Source organism: Pinus tabuliformis, chromosome 7 (genome assembly GCF_031772625.1).
Source record: "Pinus tabuliformis cultivar Carrire ecotype Pingquan chromosome 7, CPIR1, whole genome shotgun sequence".
NCBI classification, from domain to species: Eukaryota; Viridiplantae; Streptophyta; class Pinopsida; order Pinales; family Pinaceae; genus Pinus; species Pinus tabuliformis.
Genome location: NC_142293.1, coordinates 1,373,052,263 through 1,373,072,312, shown reverse-complemented (window position 1 = coordinate 1,373,072,312; position 20,050 = coordinate 1,373,052,263).

Genomic DNA, 20,050 nt, shown 5'->3' with positions numbered 1-20,050 from the left:
TGCAATGGTAGGCGCAAGATATGGTGCAACAAAAGTGGATGTAACAATAGACAAAAAATATGCAAAATAAGATGCAAAAATGGATGTAAAAGTGGAAGCAAACATTGATGCAACAGGCAAAACAAAATTGGATGCAAAAAATGGATACAATGTAAGTAGATGCAAAAGTAGATACAAAACGAGATGCAAAACCCAATGCATAAACCTGACACAAAAGTGGATGCAATATTTGATGCAAAAGAGGATGTGAACATGGATGCAAAATTGGAAGCAAATGTGGATACAACAGTGAGTGCAAAACATGGTGCAAATTGTGGCATAACAAAAGTGGATGTAATGATAGATGCAAAAAAAGAATCAAAGTATGATGCAAATGAAGATGTAAAAAGGGATGCAAAAAGTGAAATTTAAAATGGGTGCAACAATGGATGCAAAATTGTGTGCAAAAGTGGATGCAATAGAAGTCGATGCAAAAGTAGATGCAAAACGAGACACAAAACCCGATGCAAATCCTGGTCCAAAATTGGATACAAAAAGGGATGCAAAAATAGATGTAGTAGTTGATGAAAACCTAGACGCAAATGAGGATGCACACATGGATGCAAAATTATAATCAAAAGTGGGTGCAAAAGGAGGTGCCAAACTAGGCGCTAATTGTGGCACAAAAATATTAGATGCAATAGTGGGTACAATAATAGATGCAAAAGAGGATGTAAATATGGATGCCAAACAAGATGGAAAAGTGGATGCAACAAAAGTAGATGCAAAATTATATGCAAAACTAGACACAAAACTCGATGTAAAACTTGGCGCAAAAGGGATGCACAAATGGATGAAAAAATGGATGCAAAAAATGATTTAAAAAAGGATGCAAAAAAGGATGCAAAAGTCGATGCAAAAGTTGATGCAAGTGTAGGTGCAAAAAGTGGATGCAAATGAGGATGCAAAAGTATGTCAAACAAAATTAGGTGCCAAACTTGATGCAAAACATGGAACAAAACCTGGTGTAAAGGATGACACAAAACTTGGCATAAAATTTGGTGCAAAACGTGGTGCAAAACCTATTGCAATACCTGGTGCTAAACTTGGTGTAAGATTTGGTGCAAAACTTGATGCAAATTTTGTGTCAAGTTTTGCACCATATTTGATAAATGGATGCAAATAGCACCAAAAATGGGCTCTAGATGCAAAAAAAGAAGTAAAAAGGGACGCTAATCGCTGGTTTTGTTGTAGTGTTTTGAGCCTTTTGGTCACCCAGAACTTGATGAAATGCTTTGGCAATAGCTTAGCATGTATATTTCATCATGACCAATCCAACACTACAAGCCATTTGTGATTTGGACCTCCCAATCTTATGGGTCGCGCGCGGCGCGCTACGCGTTGAGCTAAAAAACCTGTTTTTAGGACAAAATTTTCAAAAATGACAAAAATTTCTCCGAATTTCCTCAAATTCGGAGTAAAGACCCTCTATCATGTATTGTGCCCCACCAATGAAGGCTTGACCAAAATTTGGAGTGGATCGGGCTTTTTCCGCCGTTTTAGTGCCTTGCTCAATCGCCTCTTAAGGATCTTCATTTTTGCTTTGCAAACATGCATGCGAGCCCAATAGTGAGTTTTCATATGATGAAGCATGTCCTTTTCTTTGTTTGCCTTTGCCAAAAATTTCTCCAAATGAGTGTTCACCCGGATGAGCATAGACTCTCGATCAATCGGTGTCAAATCACCGGGTCTCTTTCGGGCCAATTCTCTGTCTTCCCAGATTTTCCGTAGCTCATAAAGTGTATGTTCATCTTCCAACTGTTTGTTGCACTGCTCCAAGTAGTTGATCATCCACTTAGCCATCTGCAATTTCTTTTGCAGCGAGTCATTTTCAGCCCTTTGCTGTTGGATGATCTCTTTTAGCTCCGAGCTAGGAGAGCTCGCATCAAGATCAATGATATCCGTGTCCTGACCTCCTGAAGGACCCTCATCAAAAATGGGCCTCTTCCCCCTATCCTAGATCTATACCTGTGCTGAAGAAGAAGGCAAGACCCTTTCCACATGATGTGGAGATAATACTCGCTGTGCTGATGAAGTCAACGAGACCCCTTCCACCCCGGGTGGAGATAGTACTCATCGTGTAGATGCAAATAAGGCCATGTGGCCTCACTGGTATGTCACATATGGAGGAGCACTTATATGCTCAGTCTCGGGAATGCCTGGCTGGTGTGAAGGCGCTCCCTCATCATGAACTATCTCGGGAGGCGGCTGTAGCACTGCGAAGTAATCACGGGAGATGAAATCCTCCCAAGTAATGCCCTGCTATGCCAACTGATGCATCACTATGATTTTGATCAACGCATAATGATATTTGCTCTTATGCTGATGTGCTGGGCTCTTCCTTTGTACTAAAGGCACCATCCTCTCTATTTTGTGACACATGAGAAACAAAATGTTCATCATACGTACCCTCGTGAACTGCATCAACAAACGGACATGGTATGCATAGAGACGCGAGAATCTGCCCTCGCAACTGAAATATCAAATGATGAGTTTCATCAATGTTGCATACTCATCCCTCAGGAATCTGAAAGGAAAAACTACGCTCAAGTGTCTCATATACTCGGGTTTGATATATGGCTCATAGTAGAATCTATCTAACAGCTAGCGTTTACTCCATTCCTCCCCTACATTTGGTATCCTGGTGGCCTGAGCAATAGTCTCGGGTGACAAGGTGAAATTCACTCCGGCAAGGTTTACATGACCATCCTGTAAATGTAGAACAAATAAGCGGACTAGTTCCCGATGATGCTGGATTTGTGAGATCATCTCACAATATTGGAAACACGATTGACGCCGAAAACAATCCATTGCAAGTGGGCAAGCTTGCAATTGGGCCAAAGAAGTAGGCTCCTCCCTGACATGCTGACCACTTTTGCCACCTTTGTGATACCTCTGTGGCACATTTGGCACATTTAACACCGGTGTAGAATCACTATCATACTCCTGCTCATAGACTGACTCGGTCTCTGACATATCTTTGAAAACAAGATAGCTGGAATATATATGCTGATGTATAAACTGCGTGCACAATTGCCTGTAAATTATTCTTTTGCTCTAAAAATGCTGTGACCAAGGGGACACAAATGCACAAGGGAATATTAGGAAAGGGGAAACATTAGGGAATTAGGGAATTTGGAAATAAAAACAAGGGACTAAGAGAAGGGAAGGGAAATGATAAGGATAATGTGTTTTGTAATAGAGTTGAGGGACTAGGATTTGAGGGATTATAGTGTAGGAGGAAGGAGGGAATTAATGGGGAAAAATAAGGGTGAATTTGGGAATGTGAAACAAAGGGAAATGGAGAAATAATGACAACCTTGGTTACACTCTGTTTTTGAAACCCTTACAACAATTTTTTGCATTCAAACCCTACAGCAATTTCATTGACAAGGAGAGCTTTCCACTTGGATTTCTAAGGCAAACATATCTTGAACCCATTACATTTATCTTTCAAAAACCAAGCACAAGTGGTAGATGTGAGCCTACCTGCAATTTTGTTCGGAGAGGAGGCGAGTTCATGCGTTTCCAAGTAAATTTTGGGCTTAAACCCCAGTGCGCTGCGCGGCTCACCCAACGTGCCGCGCGCCTCTGATGCACCGCGCGCGTGTATTTTTACACTGCGATTTTTTGCCTGATGCGCCGCGTGCCCCTGATGCGCCGCGCGCCTAGTCCAATGCGTCGCACACCCCTGAAACTGCTCCAACTTCCTCACAAACTCACAATTTCGCTTTGGAATGATGTTCTTCACTCTTGGCATGCAAAATGAGTTGAAAATGTCATGAAATATATTTATAAAGACTCCCTTTTGATTTTTGCTTGGTCCATGACCCATTTTGTAATGTTTTGTCGTTGACAATTTTTCAGGATTAATAGACTTCTGACCTTTTTGGTTTCCTCCTTAAATTTGGTTGAAATAATGATTTTCTTTGCAATTCTTTCCAGGGATAGCTGTGATATGATTTGGCAAAGGAGACCAAGGCTGCGCTTGGACGATTCAAGAACTGAAATTTTTGAAGATTTTTACAGAAATGAGATGACGACTTATCTTCAAAACAAAGTTTTGAAGAGAAGTCCTAATTTATCTGTATAATGATGAAAATTATTGAAGTAACCACCTATCGAGGACATCCCTCTGGCCTGCTGGTCTTCTTAGACTTTGCAAAACAACACTGACTCAACCCAAGACCAAATGACCAAGAACCATTGTTATGACCCAGAAATTTGAAACATGATTGTACACTTTTGAAGACTTGTTTTTATGAATAGACCTGAACCAGCAGTGCCAAGCACGAGGGGAATGAGTAACACAAACCATTCTATCAGAGTTATGGCATGCCTAACGAAATGCAACTAATCAAAACTGATGGGACACCTAAACATGAAATACAAAAAAGAGCTTTGATCTCTGATGGAGGGATAACTAGACCGACTCGAACAACCTCTTGATCGAACTCTTCCTTGCTTGATCCTTGCTTTCCTTTGTTTCCTTGTCCTTCCTTTGCCTTCCTTTCTCCAATGCTAGAGTTCTCCAAGAATGCTCTAAGTGTGCAAGATTATGAGAGAAAGAGTAGAGAGAGATATCCACCATAGAACTGTTAAAAGTTGTGAATTGATCCTCAGAAGCTTGTTTATCATTGAGGCCTCTATTTTCTTCAATTTCCTCTAATTTTCCTTCAATTTTCTTCACATGCAAACCTGTTACCTTTCATCTCCTTTTATTTTCATAAATTAAATACCAAATAATGTCTCTTTTCCTTTCCAAATCATTTACAAATTTTCCTTATCCATAATAAACCAAATGAACACACACTAGGATTTTTTTCCTAACATTCATCTTGGAATACGTGTCCCATGACCTTGGTCTTATTTTTCCTTTATTAAATTTATTACATGAACTTTTAAACCAGGGCTGTTACATTTGAGCATTAGAATTATGGATGTTTTCATATTGGTTATGTGTGAAACTTAGTATATTTTAATTATATTTTCATGTGGCATAGTAATGATGATTTATATGATTTTATTTATATGAATACACTAAATAAGGTAAAGTGTGCAACTAGTTATACACCTGCAGAATTCCCACAACAACCAAGGTTATAACGTCTATTATGCATTGATATTTGTTAGAATAAATAAGTTATGTGTGTGTATGATAACATGTAAGAGAAACTAAGTCTTAAAGAGATGTAGTTTAAGGACCACGTGAACAACAAAGGGTGGTACAACATAGAACCAACAGTCCAAGGAAATAATAGTAAAATGTTGCAATATAGCTTTGACCAATCACAACATGGATATGAAGAAGCAAGGATAGTTGAAGGGGAAATACTAGTTGAACAACGAGGAATGATAGACTCTCCTAATTGGATGGACATGCTGAGAAGCCTGAGAGTAGAAATGAGAAGTTGTAAAATCGACAATAAGTGGCTCGTCAAAGCGCAAGAAAATCAAGTTGAAGTCAATCTAGTCATATTGCAGAGAATTTAAGACCTACAAAGGTAGAAGAAACATGAGTTTGGAATCAGTCATAGAGACATACAAAGTCCATTAGGGCAAGAAGAAAGAAACAATGAGGAAAATGAGAGAAAATCCAGAAAGACACACTGATTGTCCAATGAAGACACTGTGAAAGGAGGCAATCTGCTAAGTACTCCTAAGAAGAATTCAAGAACCTATGGGAAAAAATATGAAGACACTAACAATAGGTTGCATCGTTTTCATTATCATCATCATTATGGGAAGAGGAGAGAAATAGAGTATGTGCCAGAGGAGTTTAAAAAGGTTAATCTTCCCACCTTTAATGGAGAAATCTGGAAGCCAAAGGATGTTGATGCTTGGCTACTAGGAATGAAGAAATTATTTCAAATCCATAATTACTTAGAGAACATGAAAGCAAGGATAGCTACTTTCAGCCTAAGAGGAAATGTTAATATATGTTAGGGAGATCTAAAAAATGTAAATGGATTAAGGTAGGAAGAATTTTCCTTGAGGGAGTTTGAGGAATATTTCAGGAATAAATATATATATGAGGTATATTTTGCTAGCAAGGCTAAGGAGTTCTATGAAATCAGATTGGTCAAATGATGGATGATGAGTACGAGAGCCAAATTATTAGAGATGCTAAGGTATTTTCCCTATCTCAAGGAAGAAAAAACAAAGAGTCAGAGGTATGCCAATGGGATTCCATAATACTTCATGGATAGAATTGAATTTGATGAGCCCAAGACACTAGAGGATGCAATCTAGAAACTGAAACATTTCTATGAGTAGTAAAGGCATAGGCTTGAGTATAAATCAGACTATAAATCCAAAGGCAATGTCAAGTTCAAAGGAAAATGAAAAAGGAAAATAAAGGAATGAGTGTGACTCCTGTTAACCAAAAAAATTAGCACAGGTACAATACTACCAACAGAGGCCATTCTACCCAAGATGAACTCAAAGGTTTTGGAAGGTTCCATATAAGTGTTTGAATTGTGGAGAAAATCACCTAAGGAAATATTTCTCATGACATAAGCAAGCTGGCTCAAGACTATATAATGTGCAAGAGGAAGAGACAATCAAGGACATAGCTCAAAGTATACTCGAATTTATGAAACAATGTATAATCACCAAGATGATGATTAGAAAACTATTATAGAGATGGAAGATATGCTCCATGGCTAAAGAATTTTGATTTTGATTGACCCTGGTTCAAATTTTAGTTACATAAGTCCCACTATTGTTGATAAATTCACATTAAAGAAGTAGAATGTTGACACGGAAAAATCATACACACATCTTTATAATCTAGATGATGCCCATAATTATCTAATATAACATATATTTGAATACTTTCCAGCCGAAAACATCATGATATATAAAAAGTCAAAACTTCTCCAATGGTTCAAGTTATAAAGTCTACCTGCGTGAGCTATCCAAAGGCAGAAATAAAAAGCCACATACTTTTTTCTTCGATAGTTGTGCGGTCCAACAAAAGTATGAGTCAGTAGTCTGAGACCACTTCACAGACTTGGAATTGGTATTCTCTGACATGTACCACCCAAGGACATCCAATTTTGAGTCGACTTGGAGATATATAGCCCCCAAGGGATCCTCTTGTCCTAATAATAAGTCATTTTCTCATTAATAAACTAAGGGAGGGAAGAGGAGTTCAAAATTATATATAAACATGCCATTGGAAGTAGGGAAAATTTTAAGCATGAAAAATTATCTTGAAGTTTAAAAACATTGACAAATCTCAATAGTTCCTAATATGAAAACTATAAAATGTTTATTGATGTATCTGTAAAATCATTCAAATTTATAATGATTTTATATGTACTCTCTATATAATGTTGGAATTTTTTAAGGTAAAATAATTTTATATTATAAAGTTTGGGCGAATCATTTTTATAAAAAATGGAAATTGGCAAATCCTTTTTTGGAAAATCATGGAAAATTAGCCCACCTGCAAATATTAGCCCCTAAAACTTTCCATGAAATTTGCAAGACCAAAAACAAGAAGAAGTAAAGCTTTGTCATGATGGAAAAATTTCTCCATAGCAATTGAGAATTTCATTGAGAAGAGGATTTCACCATTGTGAGAGTCTTTATACTTCTTTGAGAGAGAGAGGAAGCTTGCAAGGAGTTTGAAGAAAGAAAATTCTTTGTTGAGGATTGTTGAGAACCATTTCCCAAATAATTCTCTTCAAGTGTTTGAAATTCATCTATTACATCTCTTCTACTTTCAACAATCAATAAATGGAGCCCTTTTCCTAAATTTTGTTGACATGTTTGCTTCAGTAAGATTTATTCTTTGTGTTATCTAGCATAGATTTTTAGTTTATTTTATGTATGCATTGCTTCCATTGTTTCAGTGCCTTGTTATTTAAGTTGTCCAATAATAACAACCAATTTTTTTTGACCCCTTGTAGGTAACAACCAACTCCAAGGGAAGTTTTTTTGGTACTCCATAGTAGTGGAAACACTATAAAAAATAGTGACTCCACTAGTTGTTTTTATTTGATCTAACAATTGTTTTTGCAAGACTTTTCTCTTTGCATTTTTGCTCAATTGTGTCTCTATCAGTTCTATGGAATTTTTGCAGCCCCCCTGGGACCTGCTTTTGGCTAGAGATAGTCAATTATTTAAATTTTTTCTATCGGTCATGTGGATTTTGTCACAAATAGACGTGTGGTACGTGCGCCTATGCATAGGAAAAATCGCGCGTTTACAGAGAGCACACAAAATCATTGTAATTTTTCTTTCTCGGGTGATAGGAAGCCTTTAAAGAATTGCCTTCACCTCTGCAATTTTTTTCCAGTTAGTTTAGATAGCCTAGGTGCTTTACTAATCATTATTAGTAGATTAATTACATAATATTTACTTTTAATTTTCATTCCTCACATAACTTAATTAAAGGGAGAGGTAAGTGGCCACATTCCACACATATTTTTCAATTTTTCACAAGTCACATAGCTTAATTAGTAAAGGAGTAAGTGGCCCATTATCCACATATATTTTTTTACTCAGTGAAGAATTCTAATTTAATTAATTTTTGGGACTAGGAACAAGTGTTATTGAAGAAAGGGAGTAGCCCCTGCTTCCCTTGCATCTTTCTGATGATCCTGGGCTTACATTTGAAACCTTTCTTAATGCACTTGGTTTTTCCATCTCCCTATATGCTCACATAGCATAATTAGGAAAGAAGTAAGTGGCCCATCAACCACACATGATTTCTTTTCTCTAGGATTTTGGCTGTTGGAAAGCGTCACTTGCTCTTTCAGGACGTTGCCCTAGTACCCATCAAAAGATATATTTGCAAGGCCTAGTTACTATGAGAGAAGATATAATATATAGGTCTTGTAGGATTTTTATCATACGCAAACAAACAAAAACCTTTTTTTCGATTGATTGATCACATAGTATAACCTAACATAAAAATAACCATTTATTTTTCCTTTGTTTATGTATGAGATTCAATTTATTTGATACATATCATCCTCTCACCCATAATTAGCATAATCCATTTATTGACACCATAATGAACACCACGACAACTTGTCGCTCTATGTGCTTCCAAAACCTCCCCCCATTATCCAAAGGTGTACTAGGTCTCTCGCCATTTAGGTGAAAAAGAAATCATGCAACCACTCTCATTGGTTCATATTTCATTGGAGAAAATTTGATTGGGACACCTCCCTCTTAAAGTACTCCTTTCACTCTCCCATAATGGAGTCCACACAACACCCCTTTAGGGAGCCCACTCACTACCCCTTCGGGCACTCCACATGTCACCCCTCTGGGGATCCCATCTCGCACAACCCTATAGGGTACTCCTTTGCACATATCTATTCAAAATCTTTTTGCAATTGAAAACAAAGGACCATTTTTAACATCCCTAAATATCCAAGATTTAAGAAAGTTGACTAATGACCTCGTTGATCACAATCAAAATTGGCCCCCTATGCCAACCAAGTTACCTTTGGATATACCAAAATTTGAGGGGAAACATGGAGAAGATATAGGAAACCATATAATGGCCTTTCATCTGTGGAGCTCATCTAACTACATCATAGATGACCTAGTTCGCCTAAAACTTTTTCAACGCATCATGACTAAACTTGCGGTGAAATGGTACATAAGAGAAGCCTCTAGTTCCCATGAAACCTTTAAATATATAGATACGTCATTTATAATTTTTTTCTAGCACCCAATACGTCAAGACACTTACCTAGAGATGCTCATGTGTACCATACATATCTCGGACCATGTCCATGAATGGTGGAAACGCCACAACCTGTGCAAGGTACAATTAGATGAGGACCTTATCCTCGACTTATTTTTGAAATCTCTCATAGAAGAAATATCAAAAGATGTGGCTAGTACATTCTTGAAAAATGAGGAAGAGGCTATCTGTAAATCTCAACAATTTGAGCTAATTCATACTTAGTCTAGATACCTCTATCGTGTCCTCCCAGATGCCCCTCAACTGAAGTCTTTTAGACCAGAAACACTAGGAGCATCAAGTGTTGCGGATGGGTTGATTGGAACCATAGCCCCAATTCAACCCATAAACACTTTCTAAAAAGCTAGAAACATGTACATGGCTTAAAAAATTACCAACCATATAGTAACCAACCCACAGTACAACCAACATCCATCATGGGACATTAACCCAATCATTTTGCACCCTTGCAAAACCTTGCTATGTAAAAGGGCCAATATCCAATCATGCAAAATTCCAACAAAAATTCCAGCAAAAAAAAATGAAAGAACAAACCAAAAGGGGAACCTGGGTAGGGGAACAATAACCAGCAGCAAACTTAATGACCACCAACCAGGGGCCATCCCCCTAATCGGAACCAAAACCAAGGCCAAAACAATAACAACTCACCAAAGAAGAACACGAACTCTAGTCAAAGTATTAATCATGATTGTGTTATTTGTGCGGAGTATGTCCGTTAACAAAGTTACCGATCAAACTGTTATCGGGAAATCTAGTGTCTATTCAGAGCTGCTAGTCCCACTAAGACAGGTAGCTATCTTAGAAACAAACAGATTAAAGCTACTTGTTTTTTCCTTTACAAGAGAGAGATGAGAAAGAAGCAGAGAGTACCAACCTCAGTCTTTCACTTGGCTCCTTGATTGTTTCCTTTCCCCTTTGACAGAATCTCACCACTGCTTCCTTACTTGTCCCGCTTCAAAGAGCACCTATAGATTCACAGCAGCATAATACCATCAAAGCACAGAGGTCTTTCACTGTAAACAATATAGGATCAGATATATATTGACCATACAAATGCATATACCAATCACAGATACACAAGAATATGAAGGAAAAATCAAATAGCTTTATTAGTAAAAGTAGTAGAAGAGAGGATTACAACCACTTGGTCTGACGCAGCACCATCCTCCCAGCTTGAAAGTCCTTTTCACCTCACACAAAGCAAGATCACCCAACAATGTCTTCAAAGAGAAACCAATAGCACCTCTTTGCAAATTACGAAATTCCAACCTTTGGATCTCTGGGATGAGGGATCCATTTATAGATATTTGCAGGGGGGTGAGTCAGCTTCTGGGATTTTGATTAATGTCATCTCTCTGACAGTTCTTGGTTCCACTTGGAGATTTCATCATCTCTTACTCATCCTTGTGCGAACTCAGGGAGGCAAGTGTCAAATGAGAAGCTTCTAGAAGATTCTCAGATTCTCCACTTAGCAAACTGCTTGTGCCATTTGTCTATTGTCGCTCATCACACACTACAGAAGGGATTTCCAATATGTATCACACCTTTTTCATGTGGCAAGTGAGATGCATCACACCCTTTGCACTAGGCAGTCTGTATGGTCTTGTTTTGACCAGTTTTGAGTGGTTTCTCATGGAAAACTTCTGGGAGATGATGTAATCAACTCGCTTGCTCCTTTAGGGTATGAAACAACACTTTTAGGGACTTAGAAGCCCTTGGTTTATGGAAATATGTGAATGGGGTTGCAGTGCCCAAATATGTCTATAACAGTTTCCCCCTAAAGCATGAGGTCGTAAATATTTTGATGTCGAATGAAATGCTTTATAATGAGGATTCGAGGTTTTTCGCACTGGGAGGTGTTGGGTCCCCATAATACTAGTGATTACCCCATTACTATTGTAGTTATACCCATTATTAATATTTTTGTGCCCCTATTGCCCCCATATTGTTATTACTGTGCCCCATAGAATCCCTCTATTGTTATTTTTGTGGCTTTATATTATTATTGTTAGGTCGGCTGGATTATATTGTGACTCCTTAGACTCCTATATATAGAAAGGAGGTTTTGTCATTTGAATCATCCAAGAATTTCTCATTTATGTAATGTAAAGGAGGTTTCCCCCTCGAAGAGGCTGATTTCTAAGGCGTTGATCTATCTTTTCTATCTTTTCTTGAGTTGGTTTCATAACATTTGGTATCAGAGCTTTGGATTCTAGGGTTTCGCTGCTCCAAACAGGTCATCGTGGAATTTTCGCTATAACATTTTTTCTGTGACGTTTCAGAAGTTAAAAAAAAACCCATTTGAGAAGAAATCGCGCTGAACCTTGGATCCAAATTTCAGAGCTTTTCGCACTATATTTGTGGAGATATGATCTGAGGAAGTTGGTCTTTTTGCAGACTCCTGAATTACATTCCAAACAGGTGACCTGGGGAAAATCGTCATAACTTTCTTTCTGAGCATCGGATTAAAATTTCACAAGAAGGTATAGAAAGAGGACAGACTTTAGTTTTCTTGTATACATTTTTTAGAGTCAAAGGTCGAAACAGTGACACATGGCGTTTCATACAAGTTCGCTCTACTGAACTAGTCTACAATCAGGTCACTGCGGGAGATTGTGCATAACTCTTTCTTGGAGAATCCAATTTGGATCAGACTAGTGGCATTGGAAAGAGGACATAGAAGGCTACTACAGGTCACAATTTTAGAACTGGATGATTCGAAATTACAGAGATACATCAGATTCAATATCAGGCTTCTACAAAGTGAAAAAAGGTGTGTAGTGTTTTTTAAAATTTTTGTGTAAGCTTGGTTTGAAGGAATTCAAAGGGCATAGTAAAGCATTATTATCGGTAATTGATGCCCCGAGGAAAGAAAATGCAAACACCTAGTAAGCAACCTGAAAGCTCTAGCATGACTCATGAAGAAGAGGAAGAAATGCAACATGATATATCAAAATTACAAGACCAAGTGCAACAAATGTCACTTGCACAAAAAGGAACAGAATCTAAGAAGGATGGTTTAAAGAAAGATGTAGAATCTAAGATGGATGGTTTAAAGAAAGGCATAGAAGCTAAGATGGACGATTTGAAGATAGATTTGAAGACAAACATGGAAGAATTGAAGAAGTTGCTACAAGAAAGGGTCACTAATGGTGGAAGGGTAGTAAAGGAAACTCATGATGAGAACAAAAGAAATGTTAATCATGATTCCATAGACTCTAATGTTGGATCGAAGACCCACCATATTCCAAAAATCGATATGAGGAAGTTTGATGGCAAGGATCCCGCAACATGGATATTACAGATGGAGCAATTCTTCGATCTCAATAATGTGCAAAACACACAAAAGGTACGTATGGCAACTTTATATTTGGAACCAAATCAGTTTGTATGGTATCAATGGCTTTGCTCTCGTAAACAATTTATCACTTGGGCAATTTTTACGGAAGAATTGATAGCACATTATGAGGATACAAAAAGCAACACTTTTTTTAGCCAATTGATAAGTCTCAAACAAAAGGGTTCAATAATGGAGCACATTGAGGAGTTCCAAAAATTGAACATAAGGGTAAAAGATATTCCAGAGGAGCATAGGATTGATGTGTTCATAGGGTCTTTAAAGGATAATATCCAACATGATGTTCGCCTTTGGGAACCTGATTCATTAGAGAAGGCATTCAGGTTAGCAAGAAAAATGGAAAGCAAAATTATGGCAACCAGGAAGCATACCACTCACAACTATAAAGACGGAAGTGTTGTTGCCCCTAGTCTTCCACAACCTATAAGGTTGACACCACAAAAATTGGAAGAAAAAAGAGCAAAAGGGCTTTGTTACAGTTGTGATAGCAAATACACTAAAGGTCATAAGTGTGCTGAGAAGAAATTATTCTACATAGATTGTGAAGAGGAAGAAGAAAAGGAGCAAGAAAGGTCAAAAGAAGAGGATATACTCCAGGAACAAAGCCTAGATGAAGAACAAATAAATCCGACCATATCTTGTAATGCATTGGCGGGAATTACCACTCCTCAAACCATCAAGATAGAAGGACAAATCAAGAAGAAAAAGGTAATAGTGTTGATTGATTCAGGAAGCACCCACAATTTTATTCATTGTAAGGTAGCAAAAGAATTGAATTGCTTCCTATATCCAGCACCAGAGTGTCAAGTGATGATTGCAAATGGAGGAACAATAAATTGCTCTGGAAAGTGCCATAATATCAAGCTATCCATGGGAGAATATGTATTGACTAGCCCAATGCTTTCCATTCCAATGGGAGGTGCTGATGTTGTACTAGGAGTCCAATGGCTACAATCCTTGGGTACAATAGCTTTTAATTTTCAAGAACTTTTCATAAAATTTTCTACGGAAGGAAAGGAAGTTGAATTAAGGGGTATTGCAGGGAAACCAGGAAAGATAATCAGCTCTAATGGTATGACAAAGCTTCTAAAAAAGGAGCAAAGAGGTGTAATTGCACAATTATGTTCGCTAGATGTTTCCACATTGGAATCATCTATTTCTCCAGATCTCCAAAAAGTCCTGGACAATCATTCCAAGGTATTTGAGACTCCCAAAGGTCTCCCACCTATGCGTGATCATGATCATGCTATTCATCTGATTCCAGGAAGTGTTCCTCCAAACATCAGGCCGTACAGATATCCCTATGTCCAAAAGAGTGAAATTGAACGTATGGTTGCAGAAATGCTAGAGGCTGGTATAATTCAACCGAGTCAAAGTTCTTTCTCTGCTCCAGTAGTATTGGTGCACAAGAAGGATGGATCATGGCGCATGTGTCCGGATTATAGGGAGCTCAACAAGCTCACTATTAAAGATAAGTTCCCCATTCCTGTCATTGATGAATTACTGGATGAATTGCATGGATCAATTTACTTCACCAAGTTGGATCTTCGTTCAGGATATCATCAAATCAGAATGAAGATTGAAGACATTCCGAAAACAACATTTAGAACTCATGAGGGTCATTATGAATTTTTGGTCATGCCTTTTGGCCTTACCAATGCACCTTCAACATTTCAAGGTTTGATGAATTCAATTTTCAAACCATTCCTTAGAAAATTTGTGTTAGTATTTTTTGATGATATACTAATCTACAGCAAGTCTTGGAAGGATCATGTTGAACATGTTGACAGGGTGCTACAACTATTGGAGGAGAAACAATTATATGCAAAAAGATCCAAATGTTTCTTTGGAGTCCAGGAGGTGGAATATTTGGGTCATATTGTATCTCATGAAGGAGTTAAGGTAGACCCTAGCAAAATTAAAGCCATTAAGGAATGGAAAATCCCCACATCCATAAAGCATCTGCGAGGATTTCTTGGGTTGACAGGGTATTATCGCAAGTTTGTTAAGAATTATGGGAGAATAGCAGCACCTCTAACAACATTATTGAAGAAAGATGCATTTTCATGGACTCCGGAAGCAACAAAGGCCTTTGAACATCTTAAAGAGGCAATGTGCCAAGCACCGGTCTTAGCTACACCGGACTTCACAAAAACCTTTATTGTGGAATGTGATGCTTCAGGAAATGGAATTGGTGTTGTTCTAATGCAAGATGAAAGACCCATTGCTTTTGAAAGTCGTCCAATCAAGGGAAAGTTTTTAAGCAAAGCTATTTATGAGAAGGAAATGTTGGCAATACTCCATGCACTTAAGAAATGGCGACCCTACCTAATGGGAAGACACTTCAAGGTAAAAACGGATCATGATAGCCTTAAATACTTTTTAGAACAAAGATTATCCTCTGAAGAGCAACAAAAGTGGGTCACAAAGATGTTGGGTTATGACTTTGAAATCATCTACAAAAAAGGGAAGCAAAATGTGGTGGCAGATGCACTCTCAAGAAAGGATGAGGATGTGGAAGCATTGTTGTGCGCCATTTCTATTATCCAACCAGATTGGATAAACGAAGCAAGGGAGGAATGGAAGAATGACGAAGAAGTGTGGGCACTTATTCGAAAGTTACAACAAGATTCCAGTACGTCTGATACATTTAGCTGGCAAAATGATTCGTTATGGTACAAAGATCGCTTATACCTCTGTAAGAATTCCCAGCTAAAACAAAAGATTCTTATGGAATTGCACACTTCTCCCTTAGGAGGGCACTCAGGATTTTTAAAAACTTACCACAGGGTTAAGAAGGAATTTTTTTGGGATGGCCTTAAATCAGATATTCAAAAGTTTGTGGCGGAATGTTTGGTTTGCCAACAAAATAAAGTTGAAACAATTAAGACACCGGGTCTATTACAACCTTTATCCATTCCAAGCCAACGTTGGGAGGAGGTTTCAATGGATTTTATCACAGGTTTACCCAAGTCTGAGGGAAAGAGTGTCATCATGGTGGTAGTTGACAGACTTACCAAGTATGCACACTTTTGTGCATTATCACATCCATTTAAAGCCAGTACAGTTTCTACTGCATTTATGGAAACAATTCAAAAGCTACATGGAAACCCAAAGATTATTGTAAGTGACAGAGATCCCATTTTCACTGGAAATTTTTGGACAGAATTATTTTCTTGTCTTGGTACTCAGTTAGCTCATAGCTCATCTTATCATCCTCAATCTGATGGGCAAACTGAGATAGTAAACAAATGTTTGGAAGGATATCTTCGTTGCTTTGTATCTGATAAACAGACACAATGGGTCAAATGGTTGCCTCTGGCTGAATGGTGGTATAACACTTCCTTCCATACAGCAACAAAAATGACCCCATTTATGGCACTTTATGGGTATCAACCACCATCCATCACATCATATTTAAGAGAAAATTCTAAGGTTCAGGCAGTGGAACATCACATCGAACATCAACAACAAGTCCTCCAACTCTTAAAGGATAACCTCGTGTTGGCACAAAATAGAATGAAACAACAGGCAGATCAACATCGCAGTGAAAGAAGTTTTGATGTAGGTGATTGGGTATTCCTACGGCTACAACCATATAAGCAAATGTCCCTCAAGCAAGCTAAGAAGGATAATAAATTATCACCAAAGTATTATGGTCCGTACAAGGTGTTGCAAAAGATTGGTACTATGGCATACAAATTGGAGCTTCCTGCAGCTTCTCGATTGCACCCAGTTTTCCATGTTTCATGTTTAAAGAAGGTTATAGGCGACAAGCTCCCAGTTCAAAAAATATTGCCAGAACTTGACGAGGAAGGAAAAATTATATTGGAACCGGAAGCAGTCACAGAAACAAGAACTCGACAGCTACGAAATCGATCAATTTCAGAGTATCTTATCAAGTGGAAGAACTTATCCGCTGAAGATTCCACATGGGAGGATGAGAATTTTATGCAAAAGTATCCAGAACTACTCAAGCATTGAGGACAACACTTTTTTGAAGGAGAGGGGCATGTTGGGTCCCTATAATACTAGTGATTACCCCATTACTATTGTAGTTATACCCCTTATTAATATTGTTGTGCCCCTAGTGCCCCCATATTGTTATTACTGTGCCCCATAGAATCCCTTTATTGTTATTTTTGTGGCTTTATATTATTATTGTTAGGTCGGCTGGATTATATTGTGACTCCTTAGACTCCTATATATAGAAAGGAGGTTTTGTCATTTGAATCATCCAAGAATTGTTCATTTATGTAATGTAAAGGAGGTTGCCCCCTTGAAGAGGCTGAATTCTAAGGCATTGATCTATCTTTTCTATCTTTTCTTGAGCTGGTTTCATAACAGGAGGTGACCTGTAATAAGATACAACACAATACATTATCTTCATAATATTTTCATGATCTAGCTGAGGCGGGCATTCCCATGCTCAACTTTGATAAATTCATTTTCATGTACATAGGTCAGACAACCGTCTGTGTGCAGATTGATGATTCTAGTAGAGCCATCATCCCTTAGTTTGGATGATTATCTGTGCAGCAATGATGTACATTTGATGTCTTTATTTTCCTGAATATATCGTAGTCTGGATGGATGAAACTAGATCTGGGGTCTTCAAAACTCGTTCAATCTTCGCCCGAAAGTACAAGTTGATCCATGTGAAAAGATGTTTTGATGTCGAACATGGAAGGACATCATCTGATTACCAGCCAATGATGTAAGTTGTTAACAGATGCGAGAGGAATCATCGATAATGATGATGACCCCCAAGGTACTGCAGTAAAATTCACGTGGTGTGAATGCATGAGTTGATGTTGAACACCACGCAAAATCTTTCAGTCGAAGGCCATTAGTGTAAACCTGTCGCTGGAAGTGAGAAACTTGCCATTGAGGCATGCAAGCTTCAAAGTACTGGAAGGGTTGTCCCTAGGTCAGCTTCTTGGATAATGAGCTGATGTCGACAAGAAGTGACCCATGGTAGGAGGGCATTAATGGATCCCACATCTATGACATGGAATGGAGCAAATGATTTTGTAGAGGTGAAAACGATCTGATGATACAAGGTTCAGGGTGGCGGTCATGAAAGAATGAATCGTGAAGGTATTGTAGCGGATGAGACAAGCTGGGTAGGTGAATTCTCTGAGCGACTTCTCTTGAACATATCGGCGACACTGAAATGGATTGGTAGTGTTAACCCCAAAAGTGGATGGTACGGTGGACCAATGGTGATATGACCGGTGAACAGAATAACCCAACCCGACTCAATCATGGTGATGGAGTGAAAGTGTCATGTCCAAGAGTGACATGCTACCAATAAAGTTTCTTCAAGTTTTCTTCCCTATTTTCCCCAGTCATTTCTGACCAGTACCTCTTTATTTTTTTCAAGCTTAAGGAGGATAACATATGCTTGTTCTATAATTTTCCCTTCGAGCAAACCCATTGCTATGTTTTAATGAGCCTAGCAACAGTGAAACTCACTCTTGTCTGAATGGACAAGTTTGTCACTATTGTTTTAATGAGTTTAATGACAAGGATAACTCGGTCCTTTTCAATTTTAAAGAGTCTGAAAAGACACAGAAAGAAGACTCCAATACTCCTTTTACGTAATATAATCCCTTAAGTTTAAAAAAGTATAAAACAATGTGAAAGGGATGACTTTTCGATAGTTTTAACGAGCCGAAAAGACAAATGCTCAATCTTTTTGTGTAATAATCCCTCAGGTCCAAAAAGATTAAAATCTAGAGGAGGGATAGCACTTCCAATCACTTTAACGAGCTAGAGAGGCTAATTGCTCGGCAATATTTTCATATTTTACGAGTCAGATGAAAAGAGCTTAAAGGAGACTTGTTTTTTGAGGAACGAGTGATGTTTTCAGATAGCAGCTAGTTCCAGGTAAGGTTTGGAACTTCCCAATCACGACAGTTGTAAAGAAGGTGGCTAATAGGATCACTTGTCGCAGCTGTTCCTCAAAAGGGGTAAACAATCAAATGGAGGTGAACGATCGACTAAAATAGAGTGGAGGTGATGGTAAGAACACGACCAAGGCTCAAAAGCTAATGATAATCATTCATAATGGTTATTTACCAGAGGTGGGTTCATTCTTTAATGAGCTTAAACTCTGGTGGAACATATGCTCATTGCCAAGTTTAATTTTTAACGAGCTTGAACTTCGCGTAAAACTTCTCATGCCAATCGTATAATAAGGATGTCTCATCGATAGGTTCATTTTTTAGGGAGCTTGCACCATTCGAAATTATGCTCCAACTCCTTTTATTATGTAAGCTAGGAACGACAAATCCTACGAGTTTAAAGGGTCAAGAACCTACAAACTAAGAAAATAAATGGTCACTTTTCACTTTCACGCAAAAATTTTGCATGCCCCCAGGTATAGTGAAGTAGAGTTTCCCAAGTTACCCCTCAATTTGAAGACAAAACACTTGTTCTATCGGGAAAGGCTTACCTTTCCAGGTTACCCTTCAATTTGCAGACAAAACATTTGTTCTATCAGGAAAGGCCTACCTTCTAATAGAGGTATCTTATTCCGGTCTAATCCCATTTTCCTAAACGAACGGGTGTGTCAGACCAGTCATATATCCTCTGCGGAAACCTACCCTATACCTAAATTTTCCCTGCCGAAGCAGACCAGGGTGCATGCCCCCTGGGTTTCAATATTGACCACCAAATCACTCATGCTCATCAGGTGGATGGACTGGAGATTAATGAGACATTCCTTGCGCAAAAAGACCCGTTAAGGATGGCATTTGACTATTAGCTATGTGTGAACCAGGGAATGAAAGCTGGTCTACGAGCTGGACCACTCCGCCTTCATGCGGAAAACACATTACTCGAAAGAGTGAGGAGACGATGGCTCCCATGCTATAAATTTAGTCATGCCCAAGGAGTGGATTGTAATCTAAAGG